Source organism: Marmota flaviventris, chromosome 19, assembly GCF_047511675.1.
Source record: "Marmota flaviventris isolate mMarFla1 chromosome 19, mMarFla1.hap1, whole genome shotgun sequence".
Classification (NCBI taxonomy): Eukaryota; Metazoa; Chordata; class Mammalia; order Rodentia; family Sciuridae; genus Marmota; species Marmota flaviventris.
This window is the reverse complement of record NC_092516.1, coordinates 40,929,285-40,948,485: the sequence shown is the minus strand read 5'-3', so window position 1 is coordinate 40,948,485 and position 19,201 is coordinate 40,929,285.

Below are 19,201 nucleotides of genomic sequence, written 5' to 3'. Positions count from 1 at the left end.
AGGTTGTGACCTAGGGTTAGTGTTAGGGTCAGAATAAGCATCAGGGTAAGGGTTTGGGTTTGGGATAGGGTTAGAACTAGAATGAGGTTTAGGGTTAGGACTAGTAATAGTGTTAGGGTTTGTGTTAGGCTATGGGTTTGGGTTAGGCCTAGGGTTAGCATTAGGTTTGGGGTTTGGCTTAAGGTAATGGATAGTGTAAGAGCTAGGGTTAGGGCTAGGGTTAAGACAAGTGTTAGAGTTTGTGCTAGGGCTAGGGTTAGGGTTAGGATTAAAGGTAGGGTTAGCACTCAGATTGGGGCCAAATTTTGGGTTAGGTTAGATCTAGGGTTAGGGCTACAGCTAATTTTACGAACTTGGATTATTATTAGGGATAGTTTGGGGGTTAGGTTTAGGAATAGGTCAAGTGTTATGGTTAGGGTTATCATTAGTGTGATGTTTAGAGCTAGGGTTAGTGTTAGGGTCAGTGTCAGTGTTCAGGGGTAGGATTTGTGTAAGCGTTAGTGTTACAGACAGAATTATCATTAGGGTTAGATCTAGGGTTAGGGTAAATGTTTGGTTTGGGTAAAGGTTTATTTTTAGGGCTAGGGCTAGGTTTTCGTTTAGGCCTAGGGCTAGAATTTAGCTATATTTAGGATTAGCTTTGGGTTTAAGTCTAGTGTTAGGCTTAAGTATAGGTATAGGGTTACTTCATGGCTAAATGTTAGGGTTTTGTGTAGGGTTAGGGTCAGGTTTAGACCTAGGGTTAATTTTAGGGTCAGAATAAGGGTCAGGGTTAGGGTTAGAGCTAGAATGAAGGCTAGGGTTAGGACTAGTAATTTGTTAGAGTTTAAGTTAGGCTAAGAATTAGGGTTAGGCCTAGGATTAGCATTTGGTTAGGGTTTGGCTTAGGGGTAAGTGATATTGTAAAAGCTAAGTTTAGGGCTAGGATTAGGGTTAGGGTTAGGGCTAGTATTAGGGTTAAGATTAGGGTTAAAGCTAGGGTTAGGGCTCTGATTACAAGTAGGAATTGTGTTAGGGTAAGAAATAGGGTTAGGACAATGACTAATGTATGAACTAGGGTTACAATTAAGGCTAGTTTTAGGATTAGGGTTAAGGCAAAGTTTAGTGTTAGGGTTAATTTAAGGTTAGGGTGATGTATAGAGCTAAGGCAGCGTCATGGTCAGGGTTAGTTTTAGAGTTAGGCTTAGGGCTAGGTTTAGAGTTAGAGTTTGGTTTAGGTTAAGGGTTAGGATTATGGCTATGGATTGGTTCTGTTTTATGGCTAGAGCTAGGGATAGCCAAGTTTTAGGATTAGCTTTTTGGTTAGGGCTAGCTTCAGGTTTGGTTAGCCTTATGGTTACAGTTAAATTTAGAGTTAGGTTTAGATTTAGAGTTAGGTTTAGATCTAGGTTTAGGGATAAAGCTAAGGATAGAACTAGGGCTAGGGCTAGGGCAAGAGTTAGAATTAGTTTTAGGGTAGAGTTAAGGTTAGGATATGATTTATTAGGGCTAGGATTAATGTTAGGCTTAGTGTTAGTGATAGGCCTAGGGTTAGGGCAAGGGTTATGGTTAGGTTTATTGTTATGGTTAGGTTCAGGGTTATAATTAGTTTTAGGGTAAGGGTGAGGTTATAGCTTGTTTTAGAGTTATGGAGAGGGTTAGAATTTGGGTTAGGTTGCGGGTTATTGTTTGGGCAAGGATTAAGGTTAGGTTTAGGTCTAGGATTAGGGTTAGGGCTAATTTCAGGCTTAGAGTTATGGTCAAAAATTGTTTTTTGGTTAGGTTTATGGCTACCTCTAGTTTAAGTGTTAGGTTTAGGCTTAGGTTCTGGTTTTAAGGTAAGTGTATTATGAGGATAAGGTTCACAATTAGTGTTTGGGATAGGGTAAAGTTTAAAGTTAGGGCTCCTTGCCCTAACTATAATTTTGACCTTCTACCTAGCCCTAAACCTAGCTATAAACCCATCCCTTCCTCTAAACCTAACCCTGTCTCTAAAGCTAAAACTGAGCTTAACACTAGGCCTTACTCTATCACAAACCCTAGACCTAATCTTAGCCCTAATTTAGCCCAAAATATAACCTAAACCTAGCCCTAAGACTACCTCTCATACTAGCCCTATTCCTAGTTCTAACCCTATTTCTTACCATAAGCCAAAAGCTTGTCCTAATCTTAGCCCTAACCCAAGCCCTAGCCGTAATCCTACATCTAACCCTAACTCTAATTCTAACCCTAACCCTAAGCCTAAACCTCTCACTAACACATTCCGTAACACTAACAGTAAACCTTAAAAGTAGCCTAACTTAGCCCAAACCCTAAATCTACACCTAGTCCTGAACCTAGCTTTAATACGAGTTCTATCCCTAACCCTAAAACCAACATTGACCCTGATTATGATCCTAACACTAACCCTAGCTCTAAACAACACCTAAAACCTAAACCTAAACCTAACACTAGACCTAGCCCTAACCCTAACTCTAAAACTAGCCCTAATTGTAACCATAGTTCTTACATTAACTGGAGCCCTAACCGTATCTCTAACCTAACCCCAAACCTAGACCCAATCAGAGCCATAACACTAGCTTAACCCTAACATTAATCCTAATCCTAGCTCTAACCCTTACCCTAAACCTAAACCTAACCTTAAAACTTGCCCTAACCCTAAACCTAACCCTAACCCTAATCCTAACCATCACCTTAGCCCTAACCCTAGTTGTAACCCTATCCATTACCCTAACCCTAACTATACCCTAATGCTAAGTCCAGGATAACCCTCAAACTATTCCTAAACCTAAACTTATCCATTACCCTAAACCTAACCTGAACCCTAAACCTAACCATATCCATAACCCTAAACCTAAACCTATCCCTAATGCTAATTTGAGCCCTAAACATTAACCTAACCCCAACTGTAACCCTGAACCTGACACTAATAATACGCCTAGCTCTAAAACTGACCCTAAACCTTAACCTAACCTTTACACTACACCTAGCCATAACCCTAACCCTAAAACTATCCCTAAACATAACCCTAGACCTGACATTAGCCCTAGCCCCAATGCTAGCCCTCACCCCAACACAAATCCTAGGCCTAATCCTAGCCCTAAACTTAGCCTTAATCCTAACCCTAACCCTAACCCTAACCCTATCCCTAGTCCTAGCCCTAGCGCTTACCTTATCCTTTACACTAAGTCAAACCCTCACCCTACTGCTACCCTAATCATAAACCTAATCCTTAGTCTACCCAAAACCCTAACTCTACTACTAGTCCTAATGCTAGCCATCATTCTAGCTCTAAACTTAACCCAAACCCAACCCTAACTCTGACCCTTATTCTGACCATAAGACTAACCCTAGGTTTAAACCTGACCCTACTCCTAAACCGAAACCTAACACTAGACCTACCGTAAACCTATACCTAAATCTAACACTAACACTAGCCCTAGACCTAAATCTAATCCTAAATATAGCCATAATTGTAGCACTCGCCCAAACAATAACCCTTAATCTAACCCAAATACTAACTCTACATCTAGATTTAAACCTTGTCCTAATTCTGACCCTAACCCTAAAACTAACCTTAACCCGAACACTGACCCTTATCCTAACACAAACCCTAGCTCTAAATCTTATCCTAACCCCAAAAATAACCCTAACACTAGACTAACTCTAAAACTAGCCAAAACCATAACCCTAGCTCTTATATTACCCATACACCTAACACTATCCCTAAAGCTCTCACAAAACCTAGCCCTAAACCTAACCCTAAGCAAAACCCTAACCCTAAACCTAGCCCTAACCCTAACCCTCACCCTTGTCCTAGCCCTAACCCAAACTTAAATTCTAAACCTTACCCTAAACATAACCCAAACTCTAAACCTTACCCTAACCCTAGCTCTAACTCTATGCATTACCATAAAATAACCCTAATTGTAATGCAAACCCTAGCCTTAATCCTAACCCTAACCTTACCCTTGCCCTGACATTAACCTAACCCTCACCCTAGCCCTAACACTTTCTCAATCCCTAACCCTTACTCTTAACCTAGCCCTATCACTTCCCCAAGGCCTAACACTAACCCTAACCCTAGCCCTAATTCTAACCTTAACCCTATCCCTAACACTAGATCTAACCTTACCCATTACCCTAACCATAACCATAACTCTGAAGATAACCCTAGACCTAAACCTAAATCTACCCTAACCCTAAACATACACCTAACCCTAGAACTAACCATAATCCTAACCCTAACCCTCACGCTAACCCTAGCTCAAACTCTAAGTCTTATCCTAAACATAACCCTACCCTAACCATAAAACTAATCCTAACTCTAACCTGACATCTAATCCTATCAATTACCCTAACACTAATGTTAACCCTAGCACTAAACCTAACAATAACCTTAACCATAACTCTAGACCAAACCCTAATCCTAACCCAACCCTAGCACTAAACCCTGCTCAAACCCTAAACTGTATCCCTATCATAATCCAAATTCTAACCCTAGTCCTAACACTGACCCTAACTCTAGCCCTAATCCTAACCATAACCCTAGTCCTAACCCTAGCTCTACCCCTATAAAATACCCTAATGATAACTTTAACCCTAATGCTAACCCTTGGTCTAACCCTAAACCTATTGCAAAACGTAACCATATTCATTACCCTAAACTTAACCTGAACCCTAAACCTAGCCCTATCCATTACCCTAACCCTAAATTTAACCTTAATGTTAATTCGAGTCCTTGTAACCTAAGCCTTAACCTAACCCCAACCCGAAACCTGACCCTGACCCTAATAATACCCCTAGGTCTAAACTTGAATCTTTCCCTAAACAAAGCCCTTACACTAGACCTAGCCATAAACCTAACCCTAAAATGATACCTAATTGTAACTATAGGCCTGATATTAGCCCTAGCCCGAATTCTTTCCCTAAACCTAACACTAAACCTAGACCTAATCCTAGCCTTAAATCTAGCCTTAATCCTAACCCGAACACTAACCCTAGACCTAACAATGATGCTAATTATAAAACTAGCCCTAACACTAATTCTAGCAGTAAAGGAAAACCAAGCAACAGGCCTAAACCTAAACCTTAACTTTATCCAACCCTAACACTACACCTAGACCAAACCCTATCCCTAATTCGAGTTCTAATCCTAACCTTAAAAATAACCCTGACTATCCTAACACTCACCCTAGCTCTAAACACAACCCTAAACTTAAACCAAACCCTAACAGTAACCCTACCATAATTTGTGTCCTAACCCTAACCATAAAACTAACCTTGACCCTGACTCATATACTAAGACTAACCCTAGCTATAAATATAACCCTACCCTTAAACCTAACCCTAACAGTAGACCTACCCCTACCCCTAACCCTAAAACTAACCATAATTGTAACCCTAGTTCTTACATATTCAATTGCCCTAACTTTAGCCTTAACACTAACACAAAAACTAGCCGTAATCCGAGCCCTAAACCCAGCTAAAGCCTAACCCTTACTCTAAACATAGACCTAGACCTATCCCTAAATCTAACCCTAAACTTAGCCCTAACAGTAAACTTAACCATATCCATAAACCTAGCTCTAAACATACCCATTACCCTAACCTTAAACCTATTGATAATCCTAGACCAAACCCTAACACTAACCTTAACCCCAACTGAAAACTACCCCAAGAAATAACCCTAAATGTAACACTCGCCATAGCCCTAACCCTAGTTCAAACCCTAACTCTTAATATAAAACTAAACATAATCACAGCCCTAACCCTAACCCTAATCCGAAATCTAACCCTAACAATAACCCTATATCTAACCATATTCATTACCCTAACCCTAACCCTAACCTTAATGATAACCCTAGCCCTAACTCTAACCCTACTCCTACCATAATCCTATCCCTAGACCTAACCCTAAACCTAACCGTCACCCTAGCCCTAACCCTACCTGAATACTTAATCCTTACACTAAACATAACCATAATCCTAACTCTAATTCTAGCCCTAACCCTAACTTTATCTCAGACCTATTCCTAAACATAACACTAGCTTTAACCTTAGCTCTAACCCTATCCATTACCCTAACAATAACCCTTATCCTAATGCTAACCCTAGGCATAACCTTAACCCTTTCGCTACACCTAACCCTATGAATTACCCTAAACCTAATATGAACCCTAAACTAAACCCTATCATTACCCTAACACTCACCCTACTGCTAATTTGAGCCCTGAACCTAAATTTTAACCTAAACCAAACCCTATCCTTGACCCTAACCCTAATAATTCCCCTAGCTCTAAACTTGAAACTTACCCTAAACCTAAGGCTTACACTAGACATAGCCATAAACCTAACCATAAATCTATTTTTAACCATAACCCTAGACCTGATATTAGCCCTAGCCCTAACCCTAAAACAAACACTAGCCCTCATCCTAGCCTTAAACCTAGCCTTAGTCATAACCCTAACCTTCACCCTACCCTAATCCTAACTCTAACCCTCACCCTACCTCTAAACCTAGCTATAATGCCATTGCTTATTCTAAACTTAACTCTAACCCTAACCCTAATGCTAGGCCTATGCTGAACACTTACCCTAGCCCTAATCCTAGCCCTAATTTAAATCTATCCCTAACCCTAACTCTAGTCATAAGACTAACTCTAACTCTCAATCTAACCCCATACCTAGATCTAAGCCAATTCCTTATGTAACCCTAACCCTATCCCTAAACCTAGTGCTAACCCTTGCCCTATCTTTAGTCCTAGCGCCAACCCTAGATCTACCCCTAACTCTAAATGTAACCCTAACATTAAGCTTAAGCCTAACACTAACACTAGCCCTAACCATAATACTAATTGTAAAACTAGTCCTAAACCTAAACCTAGGGCTAAAACAAAACCAAACAGTAGTCCTAACCCTAAACATTAAATTAATCCAAACCCTAACACTACGACTAGAACTAACCCTAGCCCTCACTTGAGTCCTAACCATAACCTTAAAACTAACCCTGACCATGACCCATATCCTAATACTCATCTTAGCTCTAAACATCACTCTAACTTTAAACCGAACCCTAACAGTATCCCTAGCCCTTATTTAAGTCTTAATCCTAACCCTAAAGCTAACCCACCCTGACTCCTATCCTAACACTAACCCTAGCTCCAAATATCACCATAACCATAAATCTAACCCCAACACTAGAGGTCTTACTTCTAACACTAACCCTAAAACGAACCCTAATTATAACCCTGGTTCTTACATTAGCCTTTGCCCTAAACTTAGCCCTAACCCTAACAAAAACACTAGCCCTAACCGAGCCCTAAACCTAGCTTTAACCCTAACCCTAACACTACCCCTAACACTAGCTCTAACCCTATCCCTAACCATAAGAAAAACGCTAACCCTAATGGTAACCCTAGACATATCCATAATCCTGAGGATAACCGGAATGCTAACCCTATCAATAGTCCTAAACCTAGCCTTCATTCTAGCTCTAAACCTATCCCAAACCCTAACCCTAATCCTGACCCTTATTCTGACCATAAGAATAACCCTAGGTTTAAACATGATCCTAACCCTAGACCAAATCCTAAAACTAGCCCTACCAGTACTTATACCTAAACCTAACCCTATCACGAGCACTAGACATAAACATAATCCTAAATCTAGCCTTAACTCTAGCCCTAAACCTAAACAAAAACCTAGCCCTGGCCCTAGCAATAACCCTTAACCTAACACAAAGACTAACTATACCCATAGATATAAACCTAAACCTAATTCTGACTTTAACCTTAACTATAAATCTAACCTGAATTTTGAATCTGCCTTTAACACTAAACCTATCTCTAAACCTGACCCTAATCAAAAACCTAAACCTAACACTAGACCTAGCCATAAACCTAACCCTAAAACTAGCCCTAATTATAACTGAGATCTTACATTACCCATAGCCCTAACCTTATATCTTAACCTAACACAAAACCTAGAGTGAATCCTAGGCCTAAACTTAGCCCTAAACATAATGCTAAGCCTAACCCTAGCCCTAATCCTAACCTAGACTAATCCTAACCCTAGCCTTAGTCCTAATCCTAGCTCAAAGCCTAATCCTTACTGTAAATATAAACTTAGACCTATCCCTAATTCTAAACCTAACCCTAGCCCTAATCCTAAACTTAACCCTAGCCCTAAACCTAGCTCTAAACCTACCCATTACCCTAACCCTAAGAGTAAACCCATTAATAGTCCTAAAACTAGCCCTCACTCTATCTCTAATCCTATCCCAAACCCTAATGCTAACCCTGACCCTTATTCTGAGCCTAACACTAACTGTAGGTCTAAACCTGATCCTAACTCTAGACCAAACCCTAACACTAGCCCTAGACCTAAACTTAATCCTAAATCTAGCCTTAACTCTAGCCCCAGACCTAAACAAAAACCTAGCCCTAACAATAATCCTTAACCTAACTCAAACACTAATCTTATCCCTAGATCTAAACAAGGGGAGCTGGGAAGAGGCCTCAGTGAGGCCCACAGTTTAAGCCCAGGGAAACATGAAGCAAGAAGGACACCCAGAGGCTAAAGAGAGAGGCAATCAAGGGAATGGAGAGCCAAGGGACAGCTCTGGAGCATTGGGCTCAGGACTGGAGAGGTCTGGGGAGGGAAGGCAGGGGACCCAGCAGGGGGGAGGCATGATCAGGGCCCAGCACCACTGCCAGGTGTCAGGATTCTTGGTGCTGCCCCAAGGGCCTAGGGAGAGCAAGTAGCCCCTTTGAGGGTCAGGGTTCTTTTTCACATAAGGCGCCCTGGCTCAGATGAGGATCAAGGGTCAGGGACCAGTCTAGAGGGCCTGGCAAGGGACAGGGACCAGGAGGAGTATGATGTGAGGGCACAGTGGGGGGTCACAGTGGGTGCAGAGAGGGGCAAGAGCCAGGACCCAATCAAGGAGCCAAGGTAAGGGACCGACCCCAATAAAAGTTATTAGGGACCCAATGAGCAGGAGGCCCCTGCTCCAGGAAAAAGTGGTAGGGAAAGAACAGGTAGGAACAGCGCTAGTATGAGGAGACAGAAGGCTGCTCAAAGGGCACAGAGGGGAGCTAGCTTGGGGGCAAAATCAAGGGGCACCCAGGTAAGACATGACAGGAAGAGACAACACAGAAAGGAACGCAACCCACGTAATGGATTAAGGAGCTCAGGCTGACAGCCAGGCCAGGGGACTGTAGGGCGAAGCTTCAGGGTGAGGAAGGGCTGGGTTGGCTTAGGGGCAGCTTGTAAGGCTAGAGGCCAGGACAGGGAAAGGAGTGTATCACCCAGGGTAGGTCATCACTAGGCCCAAGTCCACTGCCAGTTGTCAAGTTTGGACAGCAAAGGGGACCCAAGTGAGGGCCAGGGCTGTGTTGCCCATAGGGATCCTTCAGTGTCCAGAGGCTAGTTAATTTCACTCCTCTGCCCCAGGTGAGTAGATCTTCAAAGAGATACCAGAAACAAAGGGGGAGCAATATGAGGGATACTTTTGGTCCAGGATTGGGGGTGTGTAGGTGGGGAGCCAGCAACAATGGGAGGAGACCAGTCTAGGGAGAAGCAGGGGCAGGGCAGTGTCCTAGCAATGACAAAATAAGACAGTACAAGGGGAACAGAGGGGAGACACAGGAGGGGGCCAAGCAAGGGGCCTGAAATCAAGGAACAGGGACAGGGTCCTCAAGAAGGATGATCAGGGTTTCCAGCATGTAGCCAGGCCCAAGAATTGGGAGCGAAGCACCAGGACCCAGTGCTGGCTCCTATAAAAACAGACTGGCCTGGGGAGGGGAGAAAGGAAATCAAGGGTAGTGAGTGAAGCATGGAGAGGAGGGCTCAAGGCCCGGGTTCACTGCTGGGTGTTAGGATCAAGGAGCAGTGTCTGGGCAGAGAGAGTCCAAAGGGGGCACCAGCTACATTTTCCCAAAGGGAGCCCACAGGGACAAACACCAAGTTTCAGTCCCCTGGACCTCATGAGCATCCTGAAAAAGGGATATTGAAAATGGGCCCAGGGACAACAGGAGGGATGAAGGAGGGTACAGCATGAAAAGCCAGAGAAAGGTGTTGTGGGAGTGCAGGCCAGGACTCCAGAAAGGAGCCCAGGCTAGGGAACAACAGGAGGGCCCAGGCCAGGACAGGGCAGTGAAGGGCAAGGCTGGGCACGCAGGTATCAGTAGGGTTCTGAGGTCCAGGGAAGCCAAGTAGAGTAGTGTACTGGCCCCAGCGAGGCCCGCAGTCCAAGTCCTGGGTAGCACGGGGCAAGAAGGGCCCCCAGAGGCTCAAGTGAGGAGGCAGCCCAGGGAATGGAAATCCAAGCGCCAGGGCTTGGGCAGGGGCCTCAGGAAAGTGGAAAAGACTTTGGAGGGATAGCAGGGGATCCAGCAGCGGGCAGGCAGGCTCCTGGCCCAGGGCAGCTGCCAGGTGTCAGGGTACTGGGTGCTGAACCAAAGACTCAGAGAGAGCAAGGGGTCCAGGCAAGGGGCAGGACAAGTTACCCATATGGTGCTCTGGCCCAGATGAGAATCCAGGGACAGGGTCCTGGCAAAGGAGGCCTGGCAAGTGAGGGGACCTCAGACAAAGCCCAGAAAATCACAGAGGAAGAACGGCCACCAGAGGCTCAAGTGAAGAGATAGGCAAGGGAAGGGAGAGCCAAGGGCTATGGCTAGGGCAGGGGGCTCAGTACAGTGGACAAGATTTGGGAGGGAAGGCACAGGCACAAGAAGGGGGCAGTCAGGCTCCAGGCCCTGGCCCACCTCCAGGTTTCAGAGTTCATTTTGCAGGATCAAGCACCCAGGGAGAGCAAGGGGAAAAGGCAACCTGGCTCAGATTTGAATTCAGAGCCAGGAACCTGGCGAAGGAGGCCAGACAAGGGAAGGGGTGCAGGATCAGGGTAATGGGAGCACACAGAAGGGGGTCAAGGTCTGTGTGATGAGTGCAGAGCCAGGAACCAAGCCAGGCTCCCAGGCAAGGGACCCACCCTACCTATATTGATGAGGGATCCAAGTAGCAGGAGACCCTCAAGAGCCAGGAAAAAGCATGAGAGAAGGGAAGTAGGGCCTCCTTGAGGACCAGACACAGAAGGAAGTGCAAGGGACAATTAGGGGAGCCCGCTTGAGGGCCCAAGCTAGGGGGATCAACATGAAAAGACTCCACACTATGCCAAGGGACATGAGGAACGATCAGGGTCTCTGGTGAGCACCCAGGCCTGGAGAATATAGCACAAAGGGTCAAGGATAGGAAGTGCTGGGTTGGGGTAGGGGCAGCATGCAAGGCCAGAGGGCAGGGGACAGAAGGAGGGCATTGCTCAGGGCTGGATTGGAGCAAGTCCCGTGTTAACTGCCAGGCCTCAAGGTTCAGGCAGTGCAGGAGTCTCAGGCGAGTGGCAGGGCTTTGTTTTCCATAGGGAGCATTCAGGACATAGAGGCGAGCCAATTCCGCTCCTCTGCCCCAGGTGAGTAGATCCTCAGAGGGACCTGGATCAAAGGAGGGGCCAAAGAGGGTACTGTGAGGGGATACCTGGTGTATAAAAGTGAGAGGGGAATTGGGCTGCCAGGACCCATTTGAGCAGCATAGGCTAAGGCGAAGCAGGGGGAGTGGAGGGTCTGGGCAGTGCCAGGATCACAGCATGAAGAGATCAGAGGGGAGGCACAGAATGGGGGCAACAAAAGGGGCCTGAAACCAAGGGACAGGGAAAGGTTCCTCGAGAAGGGTAGCCTGGTTCTCAAGGAAGGAGGTAGGCCCAGTAATGAAGAGCCAAGTGCTAGCACCTGGGCATTGAGGAATTAAAAGGAATATGAATGGGGAGCAGCAGCAGGGGAGAAAGTGGAGTGAGTGGCACAGGGGGAGAAGGGCTAAAGGCCCAGGTCCACTGCAAGGTGTCAGGGGTCAGGAGCAGGGCCCAGGCTGAGGGAGGCCAAAGGACCCAGGCAAGGGGTAGGGCTACTTTTCCCCAAAGGGAGCCACCAGGGCCAACAGGCCAGGTCAAGTCGCCTGGCCCAGGTGAGCATCCTGGGAAGGGGTTCAGGAAAGTGTGGCAGAGACAGAAAGAACTGGAGGACTGAAGCATGGCAAGGCCTGAAGAGCTGCAGGTCAGGTGTGAGTTGGGTGAGGGTAAGGACACCAGCAAGGATCCTAGGGAAGGGACCTAGAGGATGGCCAAGGCCAGGGGACAGCAGGGAAGGCTGAGGCCAGGTAGATGGGGCTGCACTAGGGTACTGCAGTTCAGGGAAGTCAAGGGGAGCAGGGAAGTGACCCTAACGAGGGGCCCTCAGACAATGCCCAGAAAAGCAGTGAGCAAGAAGAGCCACCAGAGGCTCCAGCAAGGATCCAGGCCAGGGAACAAAGAGCCAAGGGCCAGGTCTTGGGCAGGGGCATAGGACACTTGACAAGATTTGGGAGAGAAGGCAGGGGATCCAGCAGGGGGTAGTCAGGCTCCAGGCCCAGGGGTACCTTCAGGTGTCAGGGTTCCTGGTGGAGGACCAAGCACCCAGGGAGAACAAGGGGCTCAGTCTAGGGGCAGAGCTCTGATTCCCATAAGGCACCTTGGCTCAGATTTGAAACCAGGGACAGGGACCAGGAAAAGGAGGCCAGACAAGGGAAGGTGGCCAGGAGGAGGGCAAAAGGAAGGCATTGTGGGGGGTCATGGTGGGTGCACTGTAGGAAAAGAGCCATGACCCAAAGCAGGCTCCCAGGCAAGGGATCCACCCAACTGATTGTGATGAGGGACTCAAGGAGCAGGAGTCCTGCAAGTGCCAGGAAAAGGCACAATGGGAAGGGAGGTAGGGGCTGTGTGAGGACCAGGAGACAGAGGAAAGTGCAAGTGGCACCTAGGTAGGCCATCTGGGAGGCCCAAGGAAGGGGTCCCCAGGTAAGCCCCAACACAAAGAGACTCCATGCTATGCCAAGGGACATGAGGAACACAGTCAGGGGCTCAGGTGAGTGCTCAGGCCCGGAGACTGGAGCATAAAGGGTCAGGTTTAGGGAGGGCTGGTTTGGAGTAGGGGCAGCATGCAAGGCCAGAGAGCAGGGTAAGGAAGGGAGGAGATCTCTCAGTTTTGGGTTAGAGCAAGTCCAATGTTAACTGCCAGGCCTCAAGTTACAGGTGGTAAAGGGGACTCAGGTGACTGGCAGGGCTGTATTTTCCCTAGGGAGCTTTTAATGTACACAGACCATCCGAATACCTCTGTCTGCCCCAGGTGAGTAGATCCTCAGACAGGGACCTGGACCAATGAGGGGCAAAAGAGGGTACTGTGAGGGTATAACTGGTGTGCACATATTGGGGGGTGTCGTTGGGCTGCAGGCCCCTTTTGAGGAGCCTAGGCTAGAGTGAAGTAGGGATAGCTGAGGGTCCAAACAGTGCCAGGATACTACAGAATCAGGGGGACAGAGGGGAGGCACAGGAGGGGGCTGGCAAAAGGAGCCTGAAACCAAGGGACAGGGACAGGGTCCTAGAGATATGCTGCCAGGGGCTCAAGCAAGAAGCCGGGCCCAGTAATACAGAGACAAGTGCTAGCACCTGGGTCTGGGTGAATGAAAAGAAACATGGATAGGGAGGGGCAAGATTGGAGAAAGGGGAGCTGCTGGCACAGGGGGAGAAGGGCTCAAGGCCCAGCTCCACTGAAGGGTGTCAGGGGTTGAGGCAGGGCCAGGGCTTAGGGAGGCCAAAGGGCCCAGGCAAAGGGCATGGCTACATTTTCCAAAGGGAGCCCACAGGCCCAAGAGACCAGGTCAAGTCGCCTGGACTGGGTGAACATCCTGGGAAGGGATAAGGAAAGCAGGTGTGGCAGAGACAGAAAGGAGAGGAGAGCTGAAGGAGGGCACAGCCTGAAGGGCCACAGGATGGATGTGGGTAGGGTAGGAGCCAGGACCCCAGCAAGGAGCCCAGGCAAGGGACCTAGAGGAAGGCCCAGACCAGGGGAGAGCAGGGAACGCCAGGCCGGGAAGACAGGCCTGCACTAGGGTTCTCTAGTACAGGGAAGCCAAGGGGATCAGGGAAGTGACCCCAGCGAGGGGCCCTCAACAATGCCCAGAAAGCAGTGAGCAAGAAGGGCCACCAGAGGCTCAAGTGAGGAGCCAGGCCAGGAAACAGAGCAAAGGTCCAGGGCTTGGGCAAGGGGCTCAGGACAGTGAAGAAGATGTGGGAGGGAAAGCAGGGAATCCAGCAGGGTGCAGTCAGGCTCCAGGCTTAGGGACACCTCCTTTCAGAGTTCCTGTTGCCAGACCAAGCACCCAGGGAGAGCAAGGGGCCCAGGCGAGGGGCAGGACATTGTTTCTCATAAGGCACCTTGGATCTGATGTGTATCTAGGGCCAGGGTCCTGGCAAAGGAGGCCAGGAAAAGGAAGGGTACCAGAATGAGGGTGACAGAAGGGCATGACAGGAGGTCGGGGTGCTTGCCCATAGGGGCAAGACCCAGGACCCAAGCCAGGCACCCAGGAAAGTGACCCACCCTATCCATGGTGATGGGGGACCCAAGGAGCAGGAGACCTGTGAGCGCCAGAAAAAAGTGCCAGGGAAGGGGAGAAAGGGGCTGCTGAGGACCAGGAGAAGCCTAGGGGCACCTAGGGGAGCCCACTGGTGGGCCCAAGCAAGGGGACTCCAGGTCAGATCCAACTTGAAGAGATTCCTTGCTATGCCAAGGGCCATGAGAAACAGTCAGGCACAATGGAGAATGCCCAGGCCCAGGGACTGGAGCGCAAATGGTCAGGGTTAGGGAGGGCTGGGTTGCAGTAGGGGTAGCATGCAAGGCCAGAGGGCAGGGGAGGGAAAGGAGGGGATCACTCTGGGCTGGGTTGGAGCCAGTCCATATTAACTGCCAGCCCTCAAGGTTCAGGCAGTGAAGGGGACTCAGGCGAGTTTCAGGGCTGTGTTTCCCATAGGAAGCATTCAGGATGCAGAAGCAAGCCAATTCCGCTCCTCTGCCTCAGGTGAATAGATCCTCAGAGAGGAACCTGGACCAAAGAAGGGGCCAAAGAGGGTAGTGTGAGGGGAAACCTGATGTGTGGAAGTGTGGCGGTTTGGGCTGCCAGGACCCATTCGAGCAGGATAGGCTAGGGAGAAGCAGGGGGAGTGGAGGGTCCAGGCAGTGTCAGGATAGCACAGCATGAGAGAATCAGAGGGGAGGCACATGAGGGGACTGGTAAAAGGGGCCTGAAACCTAGGAACATGGACTGGGTCCTCGAGAAAGGCAGCCAGGGGCTCAAGAAAGCAGCCAGGCCCAGTAATGGAGAGGCAAGTGCTAGCACCTGGGCCTAGATGAATGCAAAAGGACATGGTTTTCTGTGGGAGCTCTTATACCTCTGCAACCTAGGTAGAGCAGACTGGCTCATCCAGGTGAGAGACCCCTCCCACCTTGGTCCAGGCGAGCTTGTGTTCTGCCTTATCCCATGTAGAGGAGACTCATCCCTGCATTCATGAGATCCCTTCCACTAGCCCAGTGGAGGGGGGCTAGTGTACAGGTGCAGCCAGGGTAGCAGAAACTTGCCCCTCCAGGTGGGATACCCCTTTCACCTGGGTGTCAGGGAGAACTCATATCTAGGCACAGCCAGAGTAGCAGGGACTCACCCCTCCAGGAAAGAGACCCCTCACACCTGGGTTTGTATGGGGGGCTCCTATAGAGCTGCAGCCAGGGTAATAGGGACTTGCCCCTCCAGAAGGGAGACCCCTTCCACCTGGGTGTCTGGAGGAACTTTTATACCTCCGCAGGCAGGATAGAGGGGACTCGCCAGTCCAGGCAGGAGACTCCTCCCACCTGAGTATCTGGGGGGGGGGGGGTCTCTTATACCACTGAGTCAGGGTAGCAGGGACTCGCCCCTCCAGGCGAGAAACTCCTCCCACCTGGGTGTCAGGGGAGCTCCTATACCACTGCAACCAGGTTAGAGGGAACTCAAACCTCCAGTGGGAAAACTCCTTCCACCTGGGTGACTGGCGGAGAACCTATACCTCCCAGCCTGGGTAGAGGGATCTTGCTCCTCCAGTTGGGAGATGCCTTCCACGTGGGTGTCCTGGGAGCTCTTATATGGCACTAGCCAAAGTAGAGGGGACTCGCCCCTCCAGGTGGGAGACCCCTCCCACCTGGGTGCTCAGGTATGGTGTAGCTTGTATAACATCAAAGCCAGGGTAGAGGGGACTCGCCCCTCTAGGCGGGAGACCCCACCCAACTGGGTGTCTGGGGAAGCTTGTATACCTGCACAGCTAGGGTAGAGTGGATTCCCTGCTCTAAGCGGGAGATCCTTCCTACCAGGGTGTTAGGGGTAACTCTTATCCTGCCACAGCCCTAAAAGAGGGAATCCGCCCTTCCAGGCAGGATACCCCTCCCACCTGGGTGTCAGGGGGAGCTATTTTACCACCACAGCCAGAGTAGAGAGGACATGCCCCTCCAGGCAGGAGACACCTTTCACCTGGGTATCCAAGGGAGCTCCTGAACTGCCACTGGAAGAGGAAGGGTAGGGGAAACTCGCCACTCCAGGCAGGAGACCCCTCTGGCCTGGGTTTTAGGGGGAGCTAGTATACTGAGCCAGCCAGTGTAGAGGGAACTCACCCCTCCAGGCTGGAGACCCCGCCCACCTGGTTATTGTTGGAGGAGCTCTTATAGCACTGTAGCCAGGGTAGTGGGGACTCGCCCCTCCAGGGAGCAGACCCCTCCCACCTGGGTGTAGCTGGGAGCTTCTATAACACCTTAGCCAGGGAAGAAGTGACTTGCCCCTTCAGGCGGGAGACTCTTCCCACCTGGGTGTCAGGGGAGCTCAGATACTACAGCACCCAGGGTAGGGGGTTCTTGGTTTTCCAAGTGGCAGTCCCCTCCCACCAGAGTATCAGGAGAAGCTCATATACTGCAGCAGCCAGAGTAGAGGGGACTCGCACTTCTATATTGGAGACCCCTCTCATGTGGGTATGGTGGGAGGCGCTCCTATACCACAATACTCAGGGTAGAGGGGACTTGCCCCTCCTTGCCAGAGACCCCTCCCACCTGGTGTCTGGGGGAGCTCCTATAACACTGTAGCCAGGGTAGAAGGGACTCGCCCCTCTAGGCAGGAGATCCTGGCACCTGGATGTCTGGGGGAGTTCCAATACAGCAGCAGCAAGGGGAGAGCCCTCTAGCCCCTCCAGGAGGAAGACCCCTCCCACCAGGGTGTCGGGGAAACTCATATACTGCTACAGCCAGGGTAGAATGGACAAGATCCTCCAGGCGAGAGACCCCTCCCATTTTGGTGCCAGGGCGAGCTTGTATTCTGCCTTAGCCAGGGTAGAGGGTATTTGCCTCTCCAGGCGGGAGACCCCTTCAACCTGGGGTTCAGGGGGAGCTATTATACCCTGCAGCCAGGGTAGACGGGACTCACTCCTGCAGGCAGGAGACTTCTCCCACCTGGGTATCCTGGGAACTCTTAAATGGCACCAGCTAAAGTGGAGTGGACTCTTGCACTTCCAGGCGGGAGACCCCTTCCACCTGGGTGTGGGGAGTGAGCTTGCGTACCGCTACAGCCAGGATACAGGAGACTTGCCTATCAAGGCGAGATACCCCTCCTATCTGTGTGTCAGGGTAGCTTGTATAGCACCACAGCCAGGGTAGAGTGGACTCGCCCCTTCAGGCGGGAGACTTCTCCCACGTGGGTGTCAGGGGGCGCTTTTATACTGCCTCAGCCATGGTAGAGGGGACCGAACCTTCCAGGCATGAGACCCCTACCACCTGGGTGTCAGGGGGAGATCTTATACCATGGCAACCAGGGTAGAGGGTACTTACCCCTTCAGGCGGGAGACCCGCCCATTTGGGTGGTGGAGGAGTTCCTATAATGCTTCAGCCAGGGTAGAGGTGACTCGCAGCTCCAGGAGGGAGACCTCCTCCACCTGGGTGTCAGGGGGAGTTCTTATACCTCTGCAGCCAGGGTAGAGGGGACTCGCCCCTCAAGGCAAGAGACCCCTCCCACCTGGATGTAGGGGGTAGCTCGTGTATCTCCAGAGCAGGGCGGAGAGGACTCGCCCCTTCCAGCGGAAGACACCTCCCATCTTGTTATTGGGGGGAGCTCCTATACCACAGAAGCCAGAATAGAGGGGAATAGCCCCTCTAAGCAGGAGACCCCTCCAACCTGGGTCTCTAGTAAAGCTGGTAAAGCCCTGCAGCGTTAGGGGAAGTCACCTTTCTAGGCGGGAGACCCCTCCAACCTGTGTGTCAGGGGGAGCTAATATACACCAGCAGCCAGGGTAGAGGTGACTCATACCTCCAGGTAAGAGACACTTCCCACCTGGGAATGGGGTTAATGTCTATGCCGCCTGAGCAAGGTTAGAAAGGACTCGCCCCTCCAGTTGGAAGACACCTCCCACATGGGTGTCTGACGATGGGGGATCCTATACACCTGCACCCTGGGTAGCCTGACTCGCCCCTCCAGGCAGAAGACCCCCTCTACTGGGGGTAGGTGGGGGCTCTTATACCCCTGAATCCAGGGTTGAGGGGACTCGCCCCTTCAGGCAGGAGACCCTCCCACCTGAGTGGGTGGGGGAGCGCCTATAATGCTTCAGCCATTGTAGTGGGGACTAACCCCTCCAGTCAGGATACCCCTCCCACTAGCGTGTTGTGGGGAACTTGTAGACCACCTTAGACAGGGTAGAGGAGGACTGCCCATCCAGGCGGGAGATCCCTCCAACCTGGCTGTCATCTGGAGCTCCTATACCACCCCAGACATGGTAGTAGGTACTTGCCACTCCTGGAGGGAGACCCTTCCCACAAGAGTGTCAGTGGGAGCTCATAGACAGCCACAGCCAGAATAGAGGGGACTTGACCTGCGTGCAGGAGACTCCTCCCACCTGGGTGTCTGGGGCAGCTTGTATACCTCCAAAACCAGGTTAGAGGGGACTCGCTGCTCCAGTTTAGAGACCTTTCCCACCTGTGTGTCAGGGGGATATCCTATACCCCCACAGAAAGGGCAGAGGGTACTTGTTCATGCAGGCTGGAGACCCCTCCCACTTGGGTGTGTGAGGGGGAGCTCCTATACTGCCACAGCAAGGGTAGAGGGGCCTCTCCCCTCCAGGTGTGAGACCTCCCCCACCTAGGTTTCAGGGGGAGCTATTATACCAGTGCAGGCAGGGTATAGAAGACTCGCCCCTCTAGGAGGGAGACCCATTCCATCTGGGTGTCCTGGAGAGCTCCTATACTGCTGAAGCCAGGGAAGCGGGGACTCTCTCCTCTAGGCAGGAGAAACCTCCCACATGTGTGTCATA